A 22,967-nucleotide genomic window follows, 5' to 3' on the forward strand; every position below is an offset into this window, starting at 1 on the left:
TTTTGTCCATCCTGGAAACAACTCCTTAGGATGGCCTGTTTGACAACATTCTGTTCTGCCAGCTCTAAAAATCTTTGAATCTGAAAATATTACAACAATTGGGGAAAAGGACGAACAAGTTTATCAATAACAATAAAACAGAATTTTGTCGTCCTTGCAAATACAAACAAAATGTCAAAACTTGTCTGCAATAACAAAGCAAATCAACGACAAGCACAAAGAGAAAGGGCAAAAACAAACATTCTAACCATCTTTGCCGGCTTTTAACCTTCATTCAATTCCATAATTTCAGTTTAGCTGTCACTGGATTTTGTCGATAGTACTCCATATTCTGTTCTTCTCTGCTTTTATGATAACCATATTAATTTGCTCCAACTTCAGGTCTTAAATCTATCAGAAGAGCAGCTTTTTTGGCTAAAGCCGGAAAATAAGGCCAGAAAGTGCATATCAGATGGCACCAAAGCTGCTAAGCCGGAATGGCAAGACTAGGAGCCTTGAGAGTCTACTTGACATTGATAAATCGGCAGCTGCAAACAAAATTTCAGCTGCACCATCTCAACCAAGGGAGCTGATTAGTGGACAAGGCCTTGAGTTTTTTAACTTGTCATATAGTGTCATGAAGAAACAAAAGAAAGATGGTGTGTGGATCACCAAAGAAGCTTACCTTCTCAACGACATCTCTGGACAAGTGATGAAGTGTGAAGTGATGGCAATCATGGGGCCAAGTGGTGCGGGGAAGTCTACCTTTCTTGATGCCTTGGCCTGACGGATTGCACAAGGGAGTCTTGAAGGATCTGTCAGGATTGATGGAAAACCAGTCAGTATATATACATAATGTATATATATTTAGTATCAGTAATTCTATACTGGGTTGTTGATTTCAGGTAAAGATTGTGTATTTGGTTTTGTGCAGGTGACTACAAGCTACATGAAGATGATTTTGTCTTATGTTATGCAAGATGATCACCTGTTTCCGATGTTAACAGTTTTCGAGACTTTCATGTTTGCAGCAGAAGTCAGGCTCCCTCCTTCACTTACAAGAGAAGAGAAGAAAAGGAGAGTCCATGAGCTCATCGACCAACTGAGTTTACAGGTAATAATTAGATTGAAAATCTGGCAAATCTTGATCTATAAAAAACAATTGATGGAATATTGCAGACTGCAATACATACCTATATTGGAGATGAAGGAAGGAGAGGAGTATCAGGAGAAGAAAGGAGAAGGGTGTCTATAGGAATTGGCATTATTCACAAGCCATCACTGCTTTTCCTTGATGAACCCACTTCAGGTCTTGACTCTTCAAGTGCTTACAGCGTGGTTGAAAAGGTTATGGACATCGCTCAAGGCGGCAGCACTGTCCTTATGGCCATCCATCAGCCTTCTTTCAGGATTCAAATGCTCCTGGATCGTGTCACGGTCCTCGCAAGGTGAAAAGGCACAAAAACTGTTTGTTAATTCACTGGGTATCAACGTGTTAAATGTATACTGTGATTCTTGGTTGACAGGGGTAGAATGATATACATGGGAAGTCCACATGCCCTCCAGACTCACCTGTCCGGATTTGGAAGGCCAGTTCCTGATGGTGAAAACAGAATGGAGTATCTCCTAGATGTAATCAAGGAGTACGATGAGTCCACCGTCGGGCTGGAGCCCCTCGTCGTGTACCAAAGAGATGGTATCAAACCTGATCAAGCAGCCATGACTCCTGTCAGAAAACCACCAAAGACACCACAAACTCCTTACTTGAATTCCCGAGTATCCAAGCATGCTATCAGCCTTCATAGTCAAGGGTTCTCCGCTGCAACAACATCGTCTGAAGTGGATTCGGGACAGTTTAGTTACAAAGAGTAGGATGAAGACGAAGAATTCGACAACTCCCTTGAATGCAAAACCATCCACACACCAATGAACACAGTTAGTGGTACTTACCGCGCTTGGCTTCTCAATTTTACAAGGACTTTTCAGTTTGGCTCTACCATGGTGTAGTTGGAGAAACTCCTCGTCGTGACCCCTCATGGACACCAGCAAGGACAACCCCAGCAAGAAGCCAAGTATCAACCAGACACTCAACGCCTCAGCTTGCCCCTCATCATCCTAAATCCATAGTTTTTGATTGCCCATCACAAGACCATTTCTCCACTTCTTATGATGAAACCTTTGAAATTGAAGAAGTGCTTGATGAGCCAGAACACAGGCCTAAATTCACCAACCTCTGGCTCCGGGAGGTTGTGGTGCTCTCATGGAGGACAGCTCTCAATGTAGTCTGCACTCCAGAGCTGTTTCTGTCCCGCGAGATCGTACTGGCTGTAATGGCTTTCATTCTCTCTTCACTCTTCAAAGACCTTAGTCATCCAACATTCAGAAACATCAACAGACTCCTCAATTTCTATATATTCGCAGTCTGTCTGGTTTCTTTTCTTGCAATGATGCAGTCCCAACTTTTATCCAGGAATCATCTTCATCAGAGAGACTTCACACAACGCCTATCGCGCTTCTTCATATGTAATATCTTCCCTTATAGTCTATCTCCCACTTTTTGCCATACAAGGTGTCGCAACCGGGGTCACGACGCGGACCGGCGATGAAAGGATGAAAAATGTTTTAGAGTCGCCACCAATTGATTTAAGTGCAATTGGACACTAAAAAAAATGGTCTACGAACCAGAAAATGGGTAAGGGGGTCTATTGAGTGTGGGGAAGGTGTTAGGCACCCCACAACTCCCTAAAAGGTTACCTAGATTGATCTATGTGCTTTTCTTGAAAATTGTTTGTATGTCCCAATTTGAATGGTATTTTAATTTGAAAAGGTAACACAATTAAAGCAATAGACAGGAGTTGAATGTCATCAAGTCCTCCTTCTAATTAACTTCAATTCAGTTACCATTATTTTTACGAGTACAAATGATAGCTTAATTTGAAGAGATAACATAATTAAAGCCTAGGCAGGAGCTGAATGTCATCAAGTCCTCCTCCTAATGAACTTTAATCTAGGTATCTAGTAAATTAATTTATCATTGTGTTTAGAAATACAAATGACACTTTAATTTGAAAAGATAACATAATTAAAGCCTAGGCAGGAGCTGAATGTCATCAAGTCCTCCTCCTAATGAACTTTAATTTAGGTATCTAGTAAATTAAATTACCATTTACATTTGTTTAAATAAGGATAACACAATTAAAGTCTAGGCAGGAGCTGAATGTCATCAAGTCCTCCTCCTAATTGACTTTAATGTAGTATCCATTAATTTGTTTTTGTGAAAAGTTGGTAAAGACGTGGTTGTTGAATTGACGGATTTGCGGAAAATGATTTATGCATACAATTATAATATACATTCTAAACATGCATCCTAAACTAATAACCCCTAACATGCATACTAATCAATACGCATAAATATAAATTACACTACTCTACACTATTTTCATTATTTTTCCACTATCCTATTACATGGCTTACATTTACAAGGATATACATGCCAAATAAAAATAAGACAAAAAATATATACAAATAATAAAATATAAAGGTAAAAATACAAATATAAATATGGCCTATGGAGCCCATTAAATGCTCAAACCCGGTCCAATCTCCAAGTAAGCTTTTCGGCCCAAGTCCTCTAAATTACCTCTTGACCCATGTGATCCACTCAGTCCAAGCCCGACATCAAACGCAAAAATGGGTTAAAATTGTGCTCAAATGCCATAGAAACTCAAATCAAATCAAGTCCATATACATTATAAGCACACATATACAAACACATGTATTCAAATACACCTATACAAATATACAAAACGGGATGTATACATACAAACACAGATATAGAATATATATATATATATATATAGACACACATACACACTGTACATATATATATGCACGCACTATATATATATATATGCACACACCCACACACATATACACACACACAATGCACACATATACACACGCCCACTGCATATATATATACACACACACTGCACACCTATATATACATACGCTATACATATATATACACATCCATGTAAACACATATATATGCAGAGATCAATATATGCTTACACGGAATACAGGAGGCAAAATCCAAACATAGAGTCTCAAAATGGGAACCGAGGCATGGATCTAAGAATATGGGTCCAGAAAATGGATCTAAGAACAAATCGGAAAAAGAACAGAATCACAACAGCATGGAGCATCGAGTACGAATGTGAATCCAGAGAAATAGGAAACAGGGCATCAAAAACACATACATAAGATAGCACCAAATCTAAACAACAACAAATGCATCTTTTAGAAGATTAAAACCAGAGACAAAACTAGAACCCGCATCCTACTGCTCTGAAATTGAACCATAAGCTCACAACAAAAATGGAATCAAGAAAATGGTAGAGAAGTAAATCAAAGCATATGGCTACCTTTTCCGATTTTGCTCCTCTCTTCTCGATCCGACGGCGGGTCTTCTCTCTTTTTCCTCCCACCGTTTTCTCTCCACTTCCTTCCTCTGTCCTCCTTTCTTTTCTCCTTTTTTCTTCTCCTTTTTCTTCTCTTTTTTTTTCTCACGCTACCTTTCCTCTTTTTTTCCTCCGATTTCCTCTCCTTTTGTTTCTTTCTCCCTTTTCCTTTCTTTTGCCGGCTGCCCCTTTTTTCTCAATTGTGTTTTATTTTATTTTGCTTCACCAAAAGCCAAAAGCCCCCTTCTCCTCTCACGCCTCCTCTCTTTTATTCTTTTTCTTTATTTCGAAAAATCCCAAAATGCCCCCAAAAATCCTATTTACCTCTCCTTCTTTAAAACCCTCAAGACTTACATTTTTGTCTTTTCCTTATTTTTGTGAAACCCTAATAAAGGAACCACCTTTCTCTCTTAAGGATTTTCTTTTGTTTATTATTTATTTAAATGTCCTATTTTTTAGATATTTTCTAGGGTTTAGTTATATTGGGCTTGGGTTGGAATTTTTATGGGCTTATGGTCCAAGAAATAGGCTTTAGGATTTTTTGCATGCTTATGGGTCCAAGAAACAGGCTTTGAATTTTTTGTGAGATTACGGGCTCCAGAACGGGCTTTTGAATTATTATTATTATTATATTTTATTTTTTTCTATTTTTCTATATATTATTTTTTTTTGGGCCGGACGAAAACCGGGTACTACAGCTGCCCCCCTTTGTATGTCTTTTATGAAATAAAAGACAAACAAAGGTGTAGTCAACCGAGTTTCGTACGGGAACTGGAATGCGCGGGATCACTGTGGCCATTCCCGGCTTGGCCAACTGTTTGTGCAAGAAAATAAGGGGCACGGGATCACTGTGGCCATTCCCGGCTTGGCCAAATGTTTGTGCAAGAAAATAAAGGGCACGGGATCACAAGGCCATTCCCGGCTTGGCCAAATATTGGTGCAGAAAAATAAAGGGCACGGGATCACAAGGCCATTCCCGGCTTGGCCAAATGTTGGTGCAGAAAAATAAAGGGCACGGGATCACAAGGCCATTCCCGGCTTGGCCAAATGTTTGTGCAGAAAAATAAAGGGCACGGGATCACAAGGCCATTCCCGGCTTGGCCAAATGTTGGTGCAGAAAAATAAAGGGCACGGGATCACAAGGCCATTCCCGGCTTGGCCAAATGTTTGTGCAGAAAAATAAAGGGCACGGGATCACAAGGCCATTCCCGGCTTGGCCAAATGTTGGTGCAGAAAAATAAAGGGCACGGGATCACAAGGCCATTCCCGGCTTGGCCAAATGTTTGTTTGAATTTATGCAAGAAAATATCCATGAGTGTATGAATGCATGAAGAAAATTGTATTTTCTTTTATTTTTCTCATTTTGAAAATTTGATTTTGGTTAATTGTCGTAAGCACCATCACCCCTATCATCCTACAATCATCCATCATGAGAAGGCTGCATCTTTTGATTCCACCCTATCTTCAATCTGCTATGTTACGCTTATTCTTGTATCTTTCATTCTCTTTTTGTCTGGTATTTCCATCGATTTACTGCTTCCACCTTATTTTCATCAAATCCGACATACCTTTAACGCCAAACAAAAGCTTTTCGGCTCCAAAATCTCTTGGGCCCCGCTGTGTCTTTTAACATAATATAATTTCTTTTAGCTCTCTTGGAATTAAGAACACCACAATCTCTTCGGCTCCACCATGCTTTTTAGCGCCATTTAATTTCTTTTAGCTCCTTTATAGTCAAGAACACCAAAATCTCTCAAGTTCCTGCTAAGAACAATGTCCTGATACACTTGTCATGATTCTTTTAATACTTTACTTAACTTCCAAATAAATTCAATAGTATGGCAATGCTTGTACTACATGAGATTTCTGAAGGCAAGATATATAAGCAATAAAAATCATGAAGAACACAAGCAATGAATAAGGAATTCAGAAATGAATTGAATGACCTCAGAGAATTTTATTTAGAATAAATAGATAACAGGAGAGACTGATCGAGTATATATATGATTCAAGAGGGTTAGAAATAAAGGAAATAGCAGAAATCTGTACAGGACATAAAATGAGATAACTTTGATTCCGCACAAAACTGCCCCAGTTTCGTGTGCCCCCATTTTGCAATTATTGAATCTGACTACTTCCATATGAAGCTTCTCCTTCATGGACTCATCATGCATACCCCTGAACATAACCAACTCACCTTTGTACATCCTCGCTATCTGTCATTCATTGTATTCATCTCGAATCATCGAAAGACCTCTGCCTCCTTCTCCTTAGCTGTTTTCATCACACCTTTCTGATCTCAATATTATTTGAAGCTTCCAGGAAGGGTTTTCATTTTAGTAGAGACTTTTCTTTTTCCCCTAATTTTTGCCTGAAGCGCCCACGAGGGGTTTTCACTCCAGCGGGATTTTTTTGGCTCTAATTTTTGCCTAGACCGCCCTTTCGGGTTTTCAATCTAGCGAGCTTTTAACTCTAATTTTTGCCTAGATCGCCCTTTCGGGTTTTCAATCTAGCGAGCTTTTTAACTCTAATTTTTGCCTAGATCGCCCTTTCGGGTTTTCAATCTAGCGAGTTTTTTTTTTTTTTTTTTTTGCTATGGGTAATACTTTTTGATGGCGTCTGCATTCACCGGATTAGACAATTCTTCTCCATCCATTCTTGTCAAAATTAATGCACCCCCTTCAAAAGCTTTTTTCACCACATATGGTCCCTCATAGTTCGGTGTCCACTTTCCTCGGTGATCCTTTTGAGGTGGCAAAATCATCTTCAACACTAACTCTCCCTCCCTGAAACTGCGAGGTCGAACTTTCTTATTATGTGCTTTCATCAATCTTCTTTGATACAATTGCCCTTTACAAATTGCTCTTAGTCTTCGTTCTTCAATCAAATTCAACTGCTCATAACGCATTCGAGTCCATTCTGATTCTTCCAATCCTGCCTCCAGAACTACTCGAAGGGATGGAATCTCCACTTCGATAGGCAAAACCGCTTCCATGCCGTACACCAAAGAGAAAGGAGTTTCCCCGGTAGATGTACGTATTGATGTCCGATAACCATATAGAGCAAAAGGGAGCTTTTCATGCCAATCTTTGTAATTCTCTGTCATCTTCCCAATGATCTTCTTGATATTCTTATTCGCCGCTTCGACAGCCCCATTCATCTTCGGACGGTAAGGAGTCGAATTATGGTGATAAATTTTGAATTGGTCACAAAAATCCTTCACCATTTTACTGTTGAAATTCGTGTCATTGTCAGTGATAATTCTTTCTGGGACTCCATATCGACAAACAATCTCTTTCCTCAAAAACCGAACAACCACGCTACTCGTCACATTAGAATATGAAGCAGCCTCCACCCACTTTGTAAAATAATCAATAGCAACCAAAATGAAACGATGCCCATTAGAAGCCTTTGGCTCAATTGGACCGATGACATCTAATCCCCACATCGAGAAAGGCCATGGTGACGTCAACACATGTAATGGATTAACCGAAACATGTGTCCTGTCTGCATAAATCTGGCACTTATGGCATCGGTTTGCATAACTTATGCAATCCCTCTCCATGGTTAACCAATAATACCCTGCACTATAATCTTCCGTGCCATTGCATATCCGCTGGAATGAGTCCCACATATTCCTTCATGAATTTCCTCCATAATTAGTTTAGCCTCCGCCATATCGACACAACGCAAGAAAACTACCCCATCATTCCTTTTATAAAGAACATTTCCATTCAAGAAGAAAGATCCCGCCAATCTCCTGATGGTGCGCTTATCATTCTCTGATGCCCCTGATGGATATTCTTTCTTTTCAATGTACTGTTGGATATCATGATACCATGGTTTACCATCAGGCTCTTCCTCTAAATTTGAACAGTAACCTCGAACTTCTCGTTTCTCAATTTTAATTAGCGGCACTTCCCCTTTTGGGTCTACATCAAACATTGCCGCCAAAGTCGCCAAAGCATCTGCTATTTGATTTTCTTCCCTGGGGATATGATCAAACTCAACCCACTCAAAAAACTTGACTAACTTTTTGATATGCTGGTAATACGGAATGAGCTTGTCATCTTTGGTTTCCCACTCATCATTCAATTGCCTAATCACCAACTGTGAGTCACCATAGACCTGTAGCCTCCTAATCCTCATATCGATAGCAGCTTGAATTCCCATCGTACATGCTTCATACTCAGCCACATTGTTAGTACATTCGAAATACAACTTAGCTGTAAACGGGATAATATTGTCATCAGGTGATATTAACACTGCACCAATTCCACATCCCATGATATTAGAAGCCCCATCGAACAACATAGTCCATTTTGCCAAATCCTTCTGATTCCCCTCTTCTATCGACACAGTCATGACATCAATATCTGGAAACTTCAAATCCATAGACTGAGTATCATCAATTGCTCCATCTGCCAAATAATATGCTATTGCACTCCCTTTGATCGCCTTCTGTGTAACATACAAAATATCATATTCTGATAACAACATCTGCCATTTTGCTATCCTCCCTGAAAGAGAAGGTTTCTCAAAAATGTATTTGATAGGGTCCATTCTGGAAATCAACCACGTCGTATGATAAAGCATGTATTGTCTAAGTCGATGTGCAGCCCAAACCAAAGAGCAACACGTTTTCTCCAACATCGAATAATTTGCTTCACAACTAGTAAACTTCTTGCTTAAGTAATAAATGGCATGCTCTATTCTTCCCGATGAATCATGCTGTCCAAGCACACATCCCATCGAACTATCTGAGACAGTCAAATAGAGAATAAGCGGCCTGCCAGCTACAGGAGGCATCAACACTGGAGGACTTTTCAAGTATTGCTTGATCTTTTCGAATGCAATCTGACAATCTTCGTTCCACTCAGTAGAGTTACTCTTACGCAATAATTTAAAGATAGGTTCACAAGTAGCTGTCAACTGTGAAATGAATCTGGCAATGTAATTTAACCTTCCCAAGAAACCCCTAACTTCCTTTTCTGTCCGAGGGGATGGCATCTCCAAGATCGCCTTCACTTTATCAGGATCTACCTCAATTCCTTTCCTGCTTACAATAAAACCTAATAACTTCCCCGAGGTCGCCCCAAATGTGCACTTAGCTGGATTCAACTTCAATTGATGCTTTCTTAATCGATCAAACAACTTCTGGAGATTCACAATATGATCTTCACCTTCTTTGGATTTTGCTATCATATCATCGACATATACTTCCACTTCTCTATGCATCATGTCATGAAACAAAGTGACCATGGCTCGTTGATAAGTAGCACCGGCATTCTTCAGACCAAACGGCATGACTTTATAGCAAAAGGTTCCCCATAGGGTAATAAAAGTCGTTTTCTCACGATCCTCTGGTGCCATCTTGATCTGATTGTAACCCGAAAATCCATCCATGAAAGAGAAAGTTGAATGTCTAGCTGTATTATCCACTAAAACATCAATATGGGGAAGCGGAAAATTATCCTTCGGGCTTGCACGATTGAGATCTCTATAATCTACACACATCCGCACTTTTCCATCCTTCTTGGGAACAGGTACAATATTTGCCACCCATTCAGGGTATCTAGCCACTGCTAAAAAACCAGCATCGAACTGCTTCTTCACTTCATCTCTTATCTTCAAAAGCATATCTGCTTTTAATCTCCTTAGCTTTTGTTTCACTGGAGTACATTCTGGAATCAATGGTAACTTGTGAACCACAATACCTGTATCAAGACCGGGCATGTCCTGATAAGACCATGCAAAGACATCCTGGTAACTATGCAACAAATCTATCAATCTCTTCTTATCCTCTCCTTCGAAGGCAGCTCCTACCTTAACCTCCTTTTTCTCCGTTTCAGTTCCCAAATTAACAACTTCAGTTATCTCTTGGTGCGGCTTTATTAGTTTCTCCTCCTGATTGACTTGTCTTAACATTTCCGGTAAAATCTCAATTTCTTCCTCTATTTCATAGTCAGATTCAACATTGCTAATGGGTGCATCAAAATCTGGTTCATTAAGTTCGTCATCTTTGTTATCATCATTTTCAATCCTGCGAAAGAAATGAATAAAAATGGTTTTGAGAATGGAGAACAAAACTTAAATGGAAATGGAGAAACATGAATATGGATGATTGTCAAAAGACATTCATTTCATGGAAAAGGGAATATGTACAAAGATTGAACATGCAATCGCCATACTATAAGATTTATTGAAAGCGAAGTAAAGCATGCTCATTACAAAAGACCCAAACGAAGGCCGTGAGCTGGGCCCACGATGGTAGTGCACTCGGGATTACTCTTGCAGGTTCTTGAGAGATACTGGGAGCTCCAGACTGGTCCAGTTGCCTAGTTTGAAATTTGAAGGACGCGAGATGACAAAGCAAGGTCTAGCAGCCGAACTCTGTTCCTCTTCCACCACAGCAACTTGGAACTCCTCAAACTGATCACATATATTTGTCAAAATTGCCCCAGTTACATTAGTCGAGTTTCCAACTGGCAGTTTTCCAAAAACTACCCCATTATCAGCCAAACTTATCTTGTTCTGCATCCCTCCATACACAAAACTGTCATAAAGCCAAGGAATCGATTTCTTTTCGACTTCTAGCTCCTTTCCTTCCAGACGAGCAAACCTCTTCGCCTGCTTTTCTGCTTGTGCACGGTTCTTGTCAGCTCTAGTTGGCTTATAACCCAAACCCCAACGTTCTGGATGTTTCACCATTTCTACTGGCTTCTTAATTCCTTGTTGATTCTTACCAAGTCCTTCTCCCGGGCGAAACCCCGTTTTCAACATAAATTTTGCTACATTCTTCGTAACCTTGGATACTTGTGGCTTTATGGGAGAAAGTCCTTCCTTCACATAGCTAGCACTAGCAATTTCAAAAGATGGGAATGAACTCTCAATCCCTTCTGTCGGAGCATCAATAGGAGAATTATTAGACAAACTAGCAACCATCCATTCTGACTGGCCCTTTACTATATAAACCCTTCCATCATGAACAAACTTGAGCATCTGATGCAATGATGAGGGAACGGCTCCTGCAGTGTGAATCCAAGGTCGTCCCAACAGGCAACTGTAGGTTGGTGAGATATCCATTACCACAAATGGTACATTGAAAGTTACGCTTGCAACCTGTAAAGGTATTTCAATTTCTCCCATAATCTCTCTACGTGTTCCGTCGAATGCCCTTACTACCATCGGCACTGGTCTTAAATAAGATCTGTCAATCGGTAACTTTTCAAAAGTCTCCTTTGGTAAAATATTGAGCGATGACCCATTATCCACCAAAATACTTGCTAATTCCTTTCCACGACACATGGCTGAAATATGCAAAGCTTTGTTGTGCCCCATCCCTTCAGGCGGAATATCATCCTCAGTAAAGGACAACAAATGGGACGCCAACACATTTCCCACAATGCCATTAAAAGAGTCTGTAGGAATCTTGTCTGATACATACGCCTGATTTAACATTCTCATCAAGACTTGTCGATGCGGTTCAGAACTCATTATCAACTCCAAGATCGAAATCTTTGCAGGGGTTTTCTTCAATTGATCCACTATCATGTACTCACTCTGCCGAATAATTTTCAGGAACTCCTGGACTTCCACATCAGTTACAACTTTCTTTTTCTCCTCTGGGCGTACAAAAAGACCTTCTTTTGGAATAGAACCTGATCCTTCAACTTCAGGTATTGCTTTCCCTTTTCTTTTGCGTTCAGCTTCAAGATCCACTACCGGATTCCCTTCTGGCTCATTTCTCGTGTAACATCTCCCACTCCGGGTAACTCCACTAACACCAGAAATATTATCTACCATTTCTCCTTGCTTTCCTCTAACTTCAGCCTCATAATTCTATGGCACAGCCTTGTCATTCTTGTACAAAGGATCTATCTTTGGTTTGAATGGCCCAACTGGTGGCGCATCTTCCACATAATACTGCAAGACAAATTGCGGAGCACGGTTCGGCCTAGGCCCTTGATAATATCCTCCTATAACACTGACTTCATTTGATTGGCCTTTCACCTCAAACTTTATTATCTTCAAATCCATCAACTCTTGTACCTTCTCCTGAAAGCCGCAACAATTCTCAATAGCATGTCCCCTTTCTCCTCTATGGAACTCACAAGTCTTCATGTCATCAAAAAGTCCACGTTGAATGGGCGTATCCATTGCCACTTCCTCAACCAATCCTTCTTTCCTCAACACCATAAACAACTGGCCCAACGGCATTGCGATCTCTGATACCCATCTTTTTGTAGCACAAAATTCTTCAATGGCATTCACCCCCTCCTTCTCATGATTAGGCAATGGATTGTTGTTGACATTTGGTTTATTGATTGCACTAAGATCCAGCCATTTCGCTTCAATCATCCCCTGGACTATCCTTTTGAATTGTAAACATCCTTCAGTTGAGTGCCCGGGTGTACCTCCATGATATAAGCATGTAGCATTAGGATCATACCAATGGGGATATGGAGGTTGGTGGACCCGTCCCGGAACAGGAGCCACTGCTCCTTGCGCTTGAAGTTTCGTGAAGCATTCAGCATAAGTTATGGGCAAAGGATCGAAATGCTCAATAGGCCTTTTGGGTCTTTGGTTTTGGAAATTTGGACGAGGGTTTTGGTAAGTGTTTGGGTTTTGAAAATTTTGGTAAGTGTTTGGGCTTTGGAAGTTTTGGTAAGTGTTTGGGTTTTGCGAGTATTGATTGGGTGATGGTGTATTGAATCGGGGTGGATAAGGATTTTGGGTGTGGGTATGATTATAGTAGGCTCCTGGGCTTGACATTCTCGGAGCATTGCTTCTAGGGCGATAATCTGAAGTAGGCACACCATAAACAGCTGGATTTGAATCAAAATTCACAGAATGCACTTCCGCCTTCTTGCCTTTACTTGCTTTAGCCGGGTCTGATTTATCAAGGGTGGGATAATACAGAGTACCTCTCTTCATGCACCGTTCGACTCGTTCACCTGCTTGTATCATATCAGCCAAGTTATTATGGCCACCTCCCGCCAAATTGGAAGTATAAGGCTCCTGGAGAGCATCAATGAAAGCGTTCAACAAATCCTTTTCTGAAAGGGGTGGAATTATCTGGGCTGCCAAATCCCTCCATCGATGGGCAAATTCCCTAAAGCTTTCCCCACTTTTCATTGTTGTGTTCTGTAGATCGTAAATGGTAGGGATCTTTTCTTCGTTATGTTTATACTGCTTCATAAATATTTCAGCCAAATCCTCCCACGAAGCTACTGATGAAGGATTAAGGGTATTGAACCACCTTTGAGCTGCCCCAGTCAGACTATCTTGGAAATAATGCATCAACACTTTCTCATCGCTTGCATATGGTTGCATGCGCCTACAATACATCGTTAAATGATCAAAAGGGACTCCAGTGCCATCAAACAAACTGAATTTTGGTAGTACAAAGTCATGTGGAACATTCAAATTCTTCACCAAGCACAAATTGGCTGGGTTCAGCATCCCTGCAGTATTGAAACCCTCCATGGCTCTTAATCTCTTCTCCAACTTCTTGATAGCATCCATTGAGCTACTTTCTTCATTCTGAACTCCCTCAGTTACTACCCCGCCAATAAAGGTTCCCGCGGTATCAGCACCGACTGGGAAGGGATTCTCATGCCCATGAGGATCAACTTGATGAATGTAAGCTGGGTTCTGAGTCGTTGCCTGTTGAGAAACATATTGATGCTGGTGCAAACCAGGCAAAGATTGGTTACGGACAGGAGTGAACCCGGGTGGGTAAATTGGTACTTCTTGGTGTAAATGATTCTCAGGAACCTCTGGTGTTTCAGAATTTTCAACTACTCCCTTTCCTTTCATCAGCAACGCCATATTCTTCATTAACAGAGCCATTTGCTCTTTCAGTTCAGCTATATCCTGATTCTGACTATGCTCACCCATTTCCTGCTCCATATTCTGAATAATTCTTGATTGTAGGCGAGTCTGATAGGGGTGTCGATGGTGCTTCTTGGACGCTATGATTATTTATGATTTTCTGTGCATTTTGAAAACAATGACATTAGTCCTCATTTATTTTATTTTAAGAACATGCATGCATGTGGTTATTATTTGTGCAAATCCTAAGAAATCTTTGCAATCCAAAAAAAAGATAATATTGGCAAAATATCATTCCATTCAAAATATTGTAGCTCGAATTGTTTACATCTTTACTCATCATCAATCTCAATAACATCAGAATTAGCTGACTGCGTTTGAAATATCTTCTCCCTAAGTACATACAAGTCTTTGTGTAAATCTGTCAAAAACAAGGAAACCCCAGCCAATTCCGGCGCCTTAAATGCCCGATTTACTTTCAGATCTTGTACCCGTTTTTCATAGTTGTGAGCCCATTCTGATAATTGCAATGCTCGACTCATAATTAACTTGATCTTGTCCTCTGTGCCTTGTTGCTTCTGTTGAAATTCATTCAATTCATCATGTAAGAAATCATTCTGTTGATTCAATTCTTCTACCTCCGCCTCTTTTTGCTGAATGAAATCTTCATCTGCCTCATACAACTTCTGGAATTTTTGACTTTCTGAAAAGGCATACTCCATTTGTTCTTTCAGAGAATTGATCTCCACCTTATTCCTCTTTAACTTATCAACTTTGTCAACTATCTCCCTCTTAGCATTGTAGCTTAACTCCTCCAATGTCACAATTGTTCCCTTCATTTGAGTAATTTCCTTTCGCGCCTTTTGAAGTTCTCCTTTCATACTGCTCACTTGCTCCTTCATCTTGGTATACTCTTCCTGAAGATTGCCCCTTTCTTTTTCCATTTGCAAATCTTCTTGCAGCTTCATTTTCTTGCTCTTGACAAACTCAGCTTTCATCCTTCTAAACTTTCCTTTATACTTTTTATATTTCTCAGTCATAGTTTGCAGCATTTTCCACATTATCTTCGCCTCTTTGTCAGGATATCCAGATGGTCCTCTAACCATTTCATCATCGCTTGATGTGTCCTCCATCTGTAAATCTCCATCCATTTCCCGAATTTCTTCTTCCACCATTACTTCTACACCTCTGTCTAGGACAAAATCTGGATAAGAAACCCTTCCATCTTCATCTTCTTCCTCAATGACCTCCTTGAGTATGGCTTCATTTTCCTGAGAATGCTTTTCTTCCCCATTATCTCTTCCACCTAACTTTCCTTTTCCTTTCCTTCTTCCCTCATCAGACATATCATAATCTGTATAAGATTTTCCTCTTTTTGCATGCCATGCCTTGTACTGAACAGTTCCATAAATATTTCGCGGACCTTTTCTTACTCCTTGAGGGGTACTCCAAGCCTCCACTATCTTTCGTACTAACGCCTTTGCTTTTTCCTCTTCAAGGGAGAATTCAAACTCCTTCAACTGAAAAGTGACTGGTCTACATGGATTCCCATCTATTTGTTGGAGAAACATGGCTGGTGCCTGACTTGTAATTCCCCAAGGGCCTATAAGTGGAACCCAATCGAAATCACCGCACCTATAAATCAATCCGTCTGTTTTATGCCATGGGGCTCTCATGTATATCTTCCTTTCATCCAAACTAGACAAAAAACAGCTCCACTTCTCCATTGAAGGCTTTAAAGGCTGCAATCTTGCCTTTTCGAAATCACTAATAGGATCTCTCAACTGACAATCCTCCTTTTGGAACTGCACAAAAGGAGCCCCAACTGTCTTGTCATACTTTAGGTGACTAATAAGCCAGATCCCAAGCAACTGAGCACACCCAATAAACCTCCCTTCTGTAGAAACACGACAGTGATTAAGGGACCGGAAAGTCTCACATAATATGGCAGGCACTGGAGTCGCTTGATGCTTAACATGATTAACCATCTTAATCACACCTCTATCTATATTTCCACCACCACATGGAAAAATCACGGTACCATATATGACAATTGCAAAAGCAAATCGTCCTTCTTCCTTGTGGAAATTCTCTTTAGCAAAATTCATCAATATTTCTTCTGGAAAAGTCCACCTCGCACCCGCACCCTTTGTACTTCCCATTTCTTTAATCTTCTTCACTGGTAAACCCAAAAGCTTAGAGATAACTGCTTCTGCAAAAGTTTTTTCTCCTGGGTTATAGATTTTATTAGCGTGCAAGGTGTACCCCAATAATTCGGCATATTCTTCCATCAATGGTGATAAATCTATTGACCCAAAAGTGAAGCAACGGTATGCTGGATCCCAATACTGCATAGCCGCCTTCAGGAGAGTTACTGCCGTCTGAATAGTCAACAGATGATCAATTCTCCCAAACATACTCCTAAACGCTTTCTTTGTATTCATATCCTGTTTCTGCCAAAACTCAGACAAAGCTTCCGGTGCTCGAGTCTGGAATGAAACCTTCTTCACTGGTCTCAACGACTGATCTTCTTTCAAACTATCTCCCAACTCTTCTTGTAGCTTTTCTAACTTGTCTCTGATTTCTACTGGATCACCCAACTCCACCGTACTTGTTCCTATGGGCTTGATCATTCTGCCAATATTATCTAGTTAGATTGCAAAGATGTGATCTAACGTGTATGCATGATCAATGATAAAGAAAGAAAAAGAAAAACAATCATGGATATTAACCTGCACAGACTAGGTTAGGATACAAGCAAAACAATATACGAGAGGGAATAAGTTACACCAAAAATAATGAGCATGATTAAGGCATATAACAAGAAATACGACATAGTATGGACATGCGAAATAAATAGTTAGGGATAGAGATGCCCCCTTTTGTTCCTAAAATGGGTAATACCGCCTAAAAATGTCTGGAGGTTTAGAACCATGACTACAGTTTATCTATGGTGCATATGGGTGGTTTAACTAACTAATCACGAGGTCTCTGGATCAGGTGGCTTTTGCTCCATTGGATCACAAAAGCCCATCCCTTAATGTCATAAGAGGACGTCAATCCAGGAAGGTGTCTTCCCCCACCCATACAGGGAAGTGAATCCCATGAAAGTGGTAGGTCAACCTTCACTAATCACTAAGTAACCCGGGTATAGGGTTATGTGTGTGCAATGATAAGTGAATGTGTGTGCGGGGGGCATACAAACCAATATCCCTAACATTTAAATTCCACAAAGCCCATATCTGATGAAGAAATCTACAACATTGAACAAATCCATTAAATTCTTCAAATTTAATATACAAATACAAATAGAAACTAACATAAAAAACTACACAAGAAAAGCACGAAAATCAATCACACAGGCTCAACCCCTTTGGTAAAAAAAACCAACATCCCCAGCAGAGTCGCCAGTTGTCGCAACCAGGGTCACGACGCGGACCGGCGATGAAAGGATGAAAAATGTTTTAGAGTCGCCACCAATTGATTTAAGTGCAATTGGACACTAAAAAAAATGGTCTACGAACCAGAAAATGGGTAAGGGGGTCTATTGAGTGTGGGGAAGGTGTTAGGCACCCCACAACTCCCTAAAAGGTTACCTAGATTGATCTATGTGCTTTTCTTGAAAATTGTTTGTATGTCCCAATTTGAATGGTATTTTAATTTGAAAAGGTAACACAATTAAAGCAATAGACAGGAGTTGAATGTCATCAAGTCCTCCTTCTAATTAACTTCAATTCAGTTACCATTATTTTTACGAGTACAAATGATAGCTTAATTTGAAGAGATAACATAATTAAAGCCTAGGCAGGAGCTGAATGTCATCAAGTCCTCCTCCTAATGAACTTTAATTTAGGTATCTAGTAAATTAAATTACCATTTACATTTGTTTAAATAAGGATAACACAATTAAAGTCTAGGCAGGAGCTGAATGTCATCAAGTCCTCCTCCTAATTGACTTTAATGTAGTATCCATTAATTTGTTTTTGTGAAAAGTTGGTAAAGACGTGGTTGTTGAATTGACGGATTTGCGGAAAATGATTTATGCATACAATTATAATATACATTCTAAACATGCATCCTAAACTAATAACCCCTAACATGCATACTAATCAATACGCATAAATATAAATTACACTACTCTACACTATTTTCATTATTTTTCCACTATCCTATTACATGGCTTACATTTACAAGGATATACATGCCAAATAAAAATAAGACAAAAAATATATACAAATAATAAAATATAAAGGTAAAAATACAAATATAAATATGGCCTATGGAGCCCATTAAATGCTCAAACCCGGTCCAATCTCCAAGTAAGCTTTTCGGCCCAAGTCCTCTAAATTACCTCTTGACCCATGTGATCCACTCAGTCCAAGCCCGACATCAAACGCAAAAATGGGTTAAAATTGTGCTCAAATGCCATAGAAACTCAAATCAAATCAAGTCCATATACATTATAAGCACACATATACAAACACATGTATTCAAATACACCTATACAAATATACAAAACGGGATGTATACATACAAACACAGATATAGAATATATATATATATATATATAGACACACATACACACTGTACATATATATATGCACGCACTATATATATATATATGCACACACCCACACACATATACACACACACAATGCACACATATACACACGCCCACTGCATATATATATACACACACACTGCACACCTATATATACATACGCTATACATATATATACACATCCATGTAAACACATATATATGCAGAGATCAATATATGCTTACACGGAATACAGGAGGCAAAATCCAAACATAGAGTCTCAAAATGGGAACCGAGGCATGGATCTAAGAATATGGGTCCAGAAAATGGATCTAAGAACAAATCGGAAAAAGAACAGAATCACAACAGCATGGAGCATCGAGTACGAATGTGAATCCAGAGAAATAGGAAACAGGGCATCAAAAACACATACATAAGATAGCACCAAATCTAAACAACAACAAATGCATCTTTTAGAAGATTAAAACCAGAGACAAAACTAGAACCCGCATCCTACTGCTCTGAAATTGAACCATAAGCTCACAACAAAAATGGAATCAAGAAAATGGTAGAGAAGTAAATCAAAGCATATGGCTACCTTTTCCGATTTTGCTCCTCTCTTCTCGATCCGACGGCGGGTCTTCTCTCTTTTTCCTCCCACCGTTTTCTCTCCACTTCCTTCCTCTATCCTCCTTTCTTTTCTCCTTTTTTCTTCTCCTTTTTCTTCTCTTTTTTTTTCTCACGCTACCTTTCCTCTTTTTTTCCTCCGATTTCCTCTCCTTTTGTTTCTTTCTCCCTTTTCCTTTCTTTTGCCGGCTGCCCCTTTTTTCTCAATTGTGTTTTATTTTATTTTGCTTCACCAAAAGCCAAAAGCCCCCTTCTCCTCTCACGCCTCCTCTCTTTTATTCTTTTTCTTTATTTCGAAAAATCCCAAAATGCCCCCAAAAATCCTATTTACCTCTCCTTCTTTAAAACCCTCAAGACTTACATTTTTGTCTTTTCCTTATTTTTGTGAAACCCTAATAAAGGAACCACCTTTCTCTCTTAAGGATTTTCTTTTGTTTATTATTTATTTAAATGTCCTATTTTTTAGATATTTTCTAGGGTTTAGTTATATTGGGCTTGGGTTGGAATTTTTATGGGCTTATGGTCCAAGAAATAGGCTTTAGGATTTTTTGCATGCTTATGGGTCCAAGAAACAGGCTTTGAATTTTTTGTGAGATTACGGGCTCCAAAACGGGCTTTTGAATTATTATTACTATTATATTTTATTTTTTTCTATTTTTCTATATATTATTTTTTTTTGGGCCGGACGAAAACCGGGTACTACACAAGGGATCACATTTACTGCCATAACAACAATTTTGCTTCATCTGAAGAGCAATCTCTTCAACTTCTGGATGATCCTCTATGCCTCTCTTATCACAACCAATACTTATGTGATGCTTGTTAGTTCTCTTGTTCCAAGTTACATAACAGGTTATGCTGTTGTGACTGTGACAACTGCTCTCTTCTTCTTGACTTGTGGGTTCTTCTTGAAGCGAGCACAGATTCCTATTTACTGGAGGTGGCTCCATTACATCTCTGCAATCAAATACCCATTTGAAGCAATGCTGACAAATGAGTTCAAAGGCTCAAAGTGCTACAATGGACCTCCTGAGGATCTGACGCCAGGACCGCTCGGAGAGATTAAGCCAAGTAAACTGCACCAAACATCTGCAAACTGCACATTAGTAGAAGAAGATGTTCTATCATGAATGGATATTCAATTGGAGAACATTTGGTATGATATTGCCATCTTACTGGCCTGTGGAGTTCTTTACAGGTTCTTCTTCCATGTGGTCCTCAGATTTTATTCCAAGAATGTGAGGAAATGAAGTTTCCTTTTGTCATAGCAGAATGTCAGCAAAATAAAGAAGCTTACAAGCTCACATAAAATTGGTTTTTCTACCTTTTTTCCTTTCCGAGAATGTCAAAATTATTTAATTTGTTTATTTTACATAGGGACTGATCCTGGCTTTTAATTTGAAGATGACAGACTCTTAGAACCTTGGGTGATTGAACGGGTAATTGGTCGATTGAGGGAATTAGGATCCCCTTCTGAGTTGTAGTGTTTGTGTTTCCCAATTGTGAAAGTTAAAACAAGCTGAATTGGTTTAATTCGAGGTAAACCACACCTCCATAAGACACAAGTGCCAAGCAATTTTCTGGTTTTCTCATTCCCCCACAATCACATAAATACAAGATAAGAGAAGTTGCAGCCACCAACTTCTGCGTAGCAATTAACTAACTCTTAGAACATGTTCACAACTACCCACTAAGCAATAACAATAAACTGACCACTAAAACATGAGACTAAACAATGACAATAAGAAAAAACTAACACTCCACCAATAAAACAAATCACTGTCCACACCCTGCTATCCATCACTTCCCATACCACTGTGCAGCTACGTGCTTCTAACACAGACTGACAGTAGACTGTTCATGTTAAAATGTTGAAGTTATATTATATTCACCTCGTTTCTACCATCAAAAGAATTGCAAATGTAAATGGAAAACTAAGCCAGTTTTGTTCACTTGCTATCAAACAAAACCAAGCCGAGTATACATATCGTCAAGCTGCTTCTTTTTTTGTCTTTTTGGTATAAACTATAAGGAGCAATGGAAACAATTGCGAAATACCTGGGACACAAAAAGTAAGCAGAGCTGACACAAACGAGCCTCTCAATGGTGCAATCTGTAGAAGTCTTTCAATACCCTGAATTTTTTGGTATTGCCTTGCAGAAAATCACCCCACTTTGCCAAAATTTGTTTGAATTGCAGTTTGCAGCAGTTGCTGAAGTGGTGATTATGAAACCAAATGTCATTTGGGTAGAGACTGAAACTGAACTTGTGCTGGGCCTGGTAAGGAAAGGGCACAAAGAGTCTACTCCTAAACTAGTTTTTTTTTTTGCTGAAAGGAAAACAGGAACATGAACACCAAAAGGCAATCTGAGTACAACAGAATCATTGCAGGCATTGAATATAGCTTCAAAAAGGAAAGATTGGGTCTTTTGGCATCAAAAATTTCCTTTGTGCCTCACCTTTCACATAAAGAGTAAGGGCATCTCCAGCAGGGACGCTAAATACATACGCGACTGTAATTTCTCAGTTTTTTGTGTATCATTTATCAAAAAAGTGGTATGCAGCAGATACGGTAAACGAAATGGTAAAACTACATATTACACAATAATACTGTAAATGCACAGGCTACTGTAGCAAACTGGAAATCCTTGAAATTGTTTTCAATTGGTGTGGGTCCCATTTCTTTAAGTATTATATTAGTTTTCTTTTGTTTTTTTATACTTTCTAAATTCTTTATGCTTTTAAAATTTCCAGCTTTTGTAGCGCACATAATTAATTTTTTATTTTACGTTTTCAACCAATTGCATATTAAATTCATTAATCATTAATAAATATCGATGAAGAGAAAAAAAAAAGAATTATTAATATCACAAATAAAAGAATTTGAGGAATAAAAGTATAATATATAAATGTAAAAGAAATATCAATTGATTTATTATTATGTCAATTGATTTAAATATAAAAGAAATTGAGTTTAAATAATAAAAATTGAAAGTATAAAATAATATTTAAATGATTTAGAGTATGGTTTAGAGTATCTGTTGAGTGGTGGTATTATTAGAGAAACTGTAAATCTGTGAAAAGTATACTTTTACTGTAAATTTAGAGTTTTTTGTTTAGAGTATCTGCTGTGAATGGTTTAAGAAAGGTGTAACTCTGCAGGTAGGATACGAAGAAGGCGAGAGATGCGCCCTGGAGAACTGAAGGGTTCGAACGGCACTGTTGAATGTAGTCCTTAAGCTCTGCTACTCTCGAAGAATCCACTTTTATTCGCTTTCTTTTCGCGGTGAATCTAAAAAGAAGAAGAAAATGCGTAGAGAATTTCCGACTGATCGCCGATTTTGTACGCTTGAGCTCTATTGTTCCTGATCATCCCCAGTAATAGTATGGCTTGCAAGTGCGGGCTCATGTCCAAAAGTAGGGCCTCATGCACTAGTCCAATAAAACATGACCCAACCCAAACCATTAGATCCTAATATCCTATAGTTTGTAAGATATCATAGCCCAAGCTCAAGAGAGAG

The 22,967-nt window shown here is 39.2% G+C and overlaps 1 pseudogene; it reads left to right on the top strand.

Annotated features, from left to right (window-relative positions):
• Positions 1–422: 422 nt before the first annotated feature.
• LOC120016509 lies at positions 423–21,512 on the top strand (annotated as a pseudogene).
• Positions 21,513–22,967: the final 1,455 nt, after the last annotated feature.

This window comes from Tripterygium wilfordii, chromosome 15 (genome assembly GCF_013401445.1).
Source record: "Tripterygium wilfordii isolate XIE 37 chromosome 15, ASM1340144v1, whole genome shotgun sequence".
NCBI classification, from domain to species: Eukaryota; Viridiplantae; Streptophyta; class Magnoliopsida; order Celastrales; family Celastraceae; genus Tripterygium; species Tripterygium wilfordii.